The sequence below is a fragment of the Elephantulus edwardii genome, unplaced genomic scaffold (genome assembly GCF_000299155.1).
Source record: "Elephantulus edwardii isolate Elephantulus edwardi_28Jun2011 unplaced genomic scaffold, EleEdw1.0 scaffold00020, whole genome shotgun sequence".
NCBI lineage: Eukaryota > Metazoa > Chordata > Mammalia > Macroscelidea > Macroscelididae > Elephantulus > Elephantulus edwardii.
In genome coordinates, this window is record NW_006399770.1 from 7690422 (window position 1) to 7698227 (window position 7806).

Consider the following 7806-nt stretch of genomic DNA (forward strand, 5'->3'; position numbering starts at 1 on the left):
AAATTAATAAAAAAAATTATATTAAAAAAAAAAGAGTAGCTGGGAGTCTAGCTGATCGAACAGTCTCCCCTGGATATTTTTTGGCACCAGGTCACTTAACTTAATCTTTTTTTTCCTTTTTTTTAACTTAATCTTTATTATCATTGCGGTTAGAATACGTCCAATCTCTAATAGCAACAGTACCTGTCTTTCTAAAGGAAACCACTTCATAAACCTGCACATATAAGTTGGCATTTTGTACATACAAGCTTAAGCCTTCATAATTGCCAGGTCTCTTTTTAGTCACACATTCATAAATCAAAGACAAGTTATTATTTTATATACAATTTAAGAAAGATATTAATGATAAGGACATGTACTGCCAATATGAGCATGTGCAATTTAAATCTACAAGCTGCTCTCATATGATTTATAGCCTCTGAAAACCTGCTGGAGGGTCAGGAATGAAACAGTTCCAACTTAATAGTATATGACATCAACAACATTCATACAACCATTGTCTAGAATTATGTACAGTTTATTTCCAATGGCAACTTGCTAGTTTGTTTGCATGGCTTTGTATTGTTGTTGTTGTTTTCCTTCTGCCAAAAGTTATGGAAACTCTTCTAATTAGGTGTCTTTTTGCATTTAACTGTATTTTAGAAAGACCCACATTTCTTTTACTCCTGGCATTACTATTGGAGTAGAGTGGGCAGAACTCATGCTTTGTAAGGGTTCAGGGAAGTGAGACCATTTTTTCCCCATGATATGAAGGTGATCAGGACCCCAAGCTGCAAGATCAAGCCAACGATCATATCTTGCTGTCTGCTCCACCTTTTCCTCATTGAGACAGATTCTGTCAAAGCTGCTTCTATGGGAAGGCTGACAGAACGTGACCTCGGCAGAATGCAGGAGAATTCAAGACAAATTGAAATTTCAGGTAATTTCTGTTAAGCTAAAAATGTAACAAAAGCCTTTTGCTGATAAAGTGGCTCTCACACAGGATCAAAGCCATTCATCTCTAAGATTATGCTGACCAAAAAGTGTTATTCACATAAGATATTGTATCCTTTTTGTGATGGAGAAAATTTTGACATTTGTGAAAATAGTTGGTATGGAAATCATCTGAAACTTCAATTTTTTAAAAAAATATCCATTTATTAAATAACTACTAAATGCAGTGCTCTGGAGAACAAATTATAAGGGATAAAGAAACATGGATGTCATGGTCTTTGCCTTCAATATCCTTGGAACATAAAGAGAAAAGACCAGTTATGCAGATTGAATTTTCTCTGTTTGTCTCAGTCTGGAAAGATCTGGTGTGCCTGGGTGGCATGAGCAGTTTGTGCTTGTCGATAACTTAATGATGACAATTTAAATTCACCCATCAGCACCATTCAAGAAAGGTCTGAGTATCTGCTTCTGTAAAGAGTATTGCCAATAACACTCTCTGGAGCTGTCTTACTCTCTAACAAATGAGATCACTGAGTCCAAATCACCTCATCAGATTGGATTTGGTTTTCTTTATTATTATTATTATCATTATCATTATTATTATTATTATTATTTAGAAAAAATCTTGGACTTTCCAACTCCATCAATCCTTACCTCAACTTTTCTGATATAATGTTTCAACTCAATTTCCAAAAGGCCTTTTAATTTTTAAATCCTCTCTAAATCTTCCAACCATCAAGTCATTCTCTCTTTGTTTTGCCTCTAGCAATTAGCACTTTGTTCTACAAAGCAGGTATGGTATGGTATGGTATGGTATGGTATGGTATTGCACTGCATTCTACTATTCTATAATATCTTATTACATTCTCTTTTCTGTTTCTTTTTTCCTTTAGTTAGAACACTAGCTTTTTGAGTTACACTCCTCCTCTGCAGCATGCTTCCCTCTCCCTGATACCTATAGATGCATTTCAGGACACTTCCTAATATAAGAGCTCTTGATAAGGTTGAAAAGTTAAATGCATAGATTAACAAAAGAATTGAAGTTTCAAGAACTATGAAACCTATGTAATGTACTAAGTGGGAGAAATTTAATCTTGGTTGAATTCTTCTTGTGTTTAAGTGGCATTTGCTTATACCTCAGGTTTTCCATTTCTAAGCACAACAAATTGTCACTGGCTAGAATTCTTTCACTGGACATCTTATGAAGAGCACACCAGCCGCCCTTCAAATTTCTCTCCAAAACTAGACTTGAAGCAAAATCAACTTTCTAGAACTGGAAGAAGTATGCACTAGAGGGGGCAATTTTCTGATACTTCATCTGTTAAATGATTCACATTTGTCCAGAACAGCCAAAAATGGAGGATTCCACCAAGGCACTTGTGTTTAAAGCTTGGATCTGAAGCCAGGAGAATCAGTGTTCAAATTTCAACCTTGACTACCTAGATGTTTTGACTATTCACTGAACAGCTTGCATAGTCCATATGGTTACCATGGAGCCCATGGGAGACTGAATGCCATGTAAATCTTCCGAATCCCTGCGTTAAAGAATTCCATTGCTCTCTTTACTCCCTCCAACAAAATAAAAAAAATTGAATGGTGGCAGTCAGTAGGTTAACTTATAACAGCTTATTGATTCTCAATTTCTAAATTTGTAAAATAGAGAAGTGATTATGTTTTATGTAACTCTTTTGCCAAGAATCTCACCACTAATTAGGTTTAGATGTTTATAGAATACACTGAATTCTTTGGATTTAAAGCCATCTGGCATTTCTCCCTAATGTGGAAAATAAAAAGGTTTTTTAAAATAAAATAGCTATAATGAAAAATATCAATAGCTCTTGGAAATTTGTCTAAATGTGTATATTTTTTAAAGCATTTGTAAATGCAAAAAGAAAAATTAAAAAGCAAAACCTTGCTTTCTTTCACTTCGTATTAGAAAGGACAGTTCTGTAGTATTATTATAGTTCTTTCATTTGCTTTAATGATTGATTCATCTTTAATCAGGTGGCATTTTCCCAAGGGAGCTAAGCAACTGCTATTTTGGGTATTAGAGATTTGTAATTCCTTCTCCATATTTTAAAAATATGCAAATATTCACACATAAATTAATAAGAAATCTCATATCAGTACACATCTCAGCTTTACTGGCTGGAGAATTCTGTCCCTAAAAACAGTATAAACAAATGGTTTGTGGGAGGGCATGTTGGCCCGCTGTTATGTTACCAGTAGCGTGCCAAGACATTTTCCTCGAGAACTCATCAGAGATCTATCATTCGTGCATGTATTTAAACCTTTTTAAAACACTCTGTTATTTCATTTAATACTATATCTTAAAGCACTACAGATACACAATTTTATAGTATGTTATGTAAAGTTCTAGTAAGTATTTATTGGTACATTTTCCTTCTTTCAATCCCAAATGAGACTTCTATAAGAGCCAGTGAGTTACCCTTTTCAGAGCTTTCTTATTATAATTTTTTATGAAATCCCCTTCTGACCTTTGTACTGAAAGGTTTTGCTTGTTTAATATATTTTATAGTAACTGTCACAGATAACTTGATAAATATCAAGACATTAGCCCTTTTCAGTTTGCATTTTCTTTTTTAATTTTCCTGCCACATATGACATTGTTGATAATATTCTGTTTCTTTATATTCATTTCTACCTTTGCCCCTATGGTACATTATTTTTATCTCAGTACTTGAACTACTACACAGTCTTTATTCTGCAAATATACTTTTTTCTTTTTTGCCTGCAGTTTTTCCCTTGGTATCTTGATCACTAACCTTCTCAACCACCTATACTTTCTCAAACTCCCTTCAACATCCTAATAACAAAAGAAATTTATTTCAAAAATTAATATAGAATTGCATTATATCCTAAGGCAAAACTAATAGATCTTAGATTTTAAAATAGTGTAGGCTTATAATTTTATAGATTTCTATTTTTGTTTATCTACCAAAAAGTGAAACAATAGGCTATCTCAAGGAATGTTTTCAAAATTTATGTGTAAATTTATTTTCCATATTTGTTGCTGTTGTTAAGTATGAGTTGACTATGACTCATAGCAAGTCTACGAAGAGTGAATCTGAACCCTGATCAATGCTGTGCCATCCTATCTCTGAAATTCTCCAGCACACCATACAGTCACTGTGTCGATCAATTTCATACAGTCTTTCCCACCTTCAGTGACTCTCAACCTTTCGAAACATGTTGTCATTTTCCAAAGACTAGCCCCTCTTAACAGGCCCAAGATATGTGAGATGGAAGTTCCCTATCCTCACCTCTAAGGAGCACCCTGGCTGCACCTAGTCCAAGACGTATTTATTTGTTCTTTTGGCATTCTAAATAGATTTTAACATTTTGCACTATTTTCCTGGTTATTTGCAAGTAAATATGTTATGCATCAGAGAGTTGGACAATGACTAAGGAGGATAGAAGGAGAATTGATGCCTTTGAGCTTTGGTGCTGGAGAAGAGTATTGAGGGTACCATGGACTGCTAGGAAAACAAACAGATTCATCCTGGAAAAGGTCAAACCGGTCTGCTCCTTGGAGGCAAGGATTCTGAGGCTCTGTCTAACATACTTTGGACATGTTGTAAGGAGGGACAGGTCCTTGGAGAGGGACATCATGCTTGGTAGGGTGGAGGGACAGCACAGAAGGGGAAGCCTCCCTGTGAGGTGGATTGATTCAGTGACTGGGGTAATCGGGATGGGTGTGTCAGAGACAGTGCGATTGGCACAAGACAGAGCAGAGTTTAGGGATGTCATACATAGGGTCGCTATGAGTCACAAGCGACTCGATGGCACATAACAACAACATGTAAAATCAAATCTAGCCTCAGCCTTCGGGACACTTCAGTGTGTGTGTGTGTGTGTGTCTGTGCACGCACGCATGTGTGTGTATTTGTTACAGGTTCTTTCTTAAAAGTACAGATACAAAGGTGCAAAACTCAGCAACCTCCACTTGTTAACTGATTTCCATGATAACATGAACACTTAAGGGACACTTCCTGAATACGTTCCATTTTGGTGATGTTTTTATTCTACTTAATCATTTTTCTATACATTAAATGGAAACCTTTTAAAAACTAGAACTTCTTTTTTAATTTCTTGTGTGTATATTTGAAGTTTGTTACAAGAGGAAATAAACACCATAGATAAGAATTACAAAATTTTTATAATTTCTTGATGACTATCACAATACCATTGTGTTTAACAATAAATTAAGTGCAGTTACTATAATTTTGTTTTGTTTTCAAGAGTTTAGAATTCTTTTAATTGGACATATTATAAAAGGAGTTTGGTCCAAAAGACCAAATCCCACATCATCATCAGGCTCTTCAGATTATTCTTTCTTTGATTCCACTTTCTTCTCAGCTGGAGCAGCTGAAGAGGGCGGATTCTGCCGCTGGGGCAGGTCTACCAGCATCCATCTTGCAGACGAGACTTCCACTGTTGACATTTGCCAGGATTTTTATAAACAGGCCTGACCTGAAAGGTTCAATGTTGACACCAGCGGCCTTAACAAGGGCATTGATTTTATTCTTTGTAACAGCTACCTCATCATAGTGTAGGACGAGGGCCAATTAGCTGCAGGAGAACTCAGAGACAGGCCACGGTGCGGTGGGTGCTAGGCTCAAGGCTGCCAGAGCTAGATGCCGGATGAAGTGAAGGCCTTACCCCAACGCGGCCTTAGCTTCGTTGGAAGAATCGAGTACCTTCCATTTGCTAGAATTATATTCCATTTTTATTTATAATAAGATAGAAATAATTAATCTACATTACCTGATCAAAACTTCATTATGAAGAAGGATAACATGAGATGAGGGGGAATTTTGAACTATCAGAATTTACAAATGAATCTCAGACATGTCTCCAAAGCTATTTAAATGCTCTGTACTCTTTCTAGAAAAGAAGGGCTAACTGGTGACATTTGATACTACAAGCATCACCATTACAGATTTCACAACCACGTGTTGTTGTTATGTGCCCGATAGTCGCTTGCGCTGACCCTATATACAACAGCTCTAAACTCTGCTCTGTCCTGTGCCAATCTCATGGTCTCTGACACACCCATTCCAATTACCCCAGTCACCGAATCACTCCACCCCCCAGAGGGCCTTCCCCTCCTGCGCCTGTCCTCCACCCTCCCAAGCATGATGTCCTCCAAGGACGTGTCCCTCCTTACAACATGACCAAAGTATATCAGACGAAGTTTCAGAATCCTTGCCTCCAAGGAGCAGCCTAGTTTAACCCTTTCTGGGATGAATCTGTTTGTGTTCTTAGCAGTCCGTGGTACCCTCAGCACTCTTCTCCAACACCAAAGCTCAAAAGCATACATTCTCCTTCTATCCTCCCTGGTCATTGCCCAGCTCTCTGACACATAACAAGTGATTTCAAAGACCATGGCCTGTACCAAATGCACTTTAGTCTCCAGAAACACACCATTGCTCTTCAGTACTTTAGAGAGGTCCCTAACAGCAGACTTTCCCATGGAAACTATGTGAGGAGGGGATAATTTCAATAAATTATATTCTATTGCTATATCTGTATGTTTATGCAGCACTGGTGGCCTAGTAGCAAGCAGCTGCGCTGCAATCCCAAAGTCAGGTGGTTTAAACACACCAGCTGCTCTGTGGGAGAAGGATGTGTAATCTCCTCCCATGTGATTAACTGCCTCTGAAAGCCACGGAGGGTCAGCTACGGGTCTGTTCTGATTTGATGGTATACAACAACATATATATGGTCTTATCACAACTTATTATTTAGAGAGGAAATAGCCTCCAGTCATATGAAAAAAGTGAAATTCTATTACAAGTTCTATTTCAAAGGGCAACTCTAGAAGACAAGGTAAAGTTTAAAATAAAATATGCAGAGACCTAGAATTAGAGAATTTTAAAAATAAAAGAACTAGTTTGGTATTTCTCAAGCTAAAATAACCAAAATATTAATTCAAGCTTCAAGTTGCAGTATTGAGAGACATACTATGGGCAAAATATTGATCCAGAAAGCATCAAAAGAAGATGGTGAGAATACAATCACAGAGTCACGGTCCCAAAAATTATTGGCTGACATTGAAATATTTCAGATAGTGACCATATGATAAAGAAAAAATGGTTATAAAGGAAGAAATTCAAGCTGCTTTGAAGACATGGACAAAAAGTAAGGCCCTAGGAATCAATGGGATACCAATTGGCATGTTTCACATGAGAGATGCAGCCCTTTGACATGCTCACCAGTCTATGCCAGGAAATTTGGAGGATAGCCAGCCAGCTAGCCAACCGACTGGAAAAAATCCATATTTGTTCCCATTCGCAAGAAAGGTGATCCAACAGAAAGTGGAAATTATAAAAAAAAATTCTTAATAATACAACATACAAACAAAATACTGCAGAGGATCATCCAAAAATTACTAGAACCTGTACATAGAACTGCCAGAAGTTCAAGCTGGATTAAGAAGTTGTGGCATCAGGGATACCATTGCTGGTATCAGATGGGTCCTGGCTAAAAGCAAAGAAACCAGAAAAATGTCTATTCATGCTTTATTAACTATTCAACTGTGTGGATCATAACAAATTATGGCTAACATTGAGAAAAAAAACGAAGCTGGAGATAGAATGATTGAATTTTGCACAATCAATGACTTATTCATTGCAAATACATTTTTAAGAGACATAAATGTATATTATACACATAGATTTCACCTGATGGTATGCATAGGAATCAGATTGATTACATCTGTGGAAGGAACCGCTGGAGAAGCTCAATATCAGCCATGAAAACTAGGCCAGGAGCTGATTGTGGAACAGACCACCAACTACTCATATGCAAGTTCAAGCTGAAGCTGAGGAAAATTAAACCGAATCCACA

The 7806-nt window shown here is 36.9% G+C and overlaps 1 pseudogene; it reads left to right on the forward strand.

Moving 5' to 3' along the window:
• The first annotated feature begins 747 nt into the window (after positions 1–747).
• Positions 748–7806, forward strand: part of LOC102868308 — a 19546-nt pseudogene continuing 12487 nt past the window's right edge.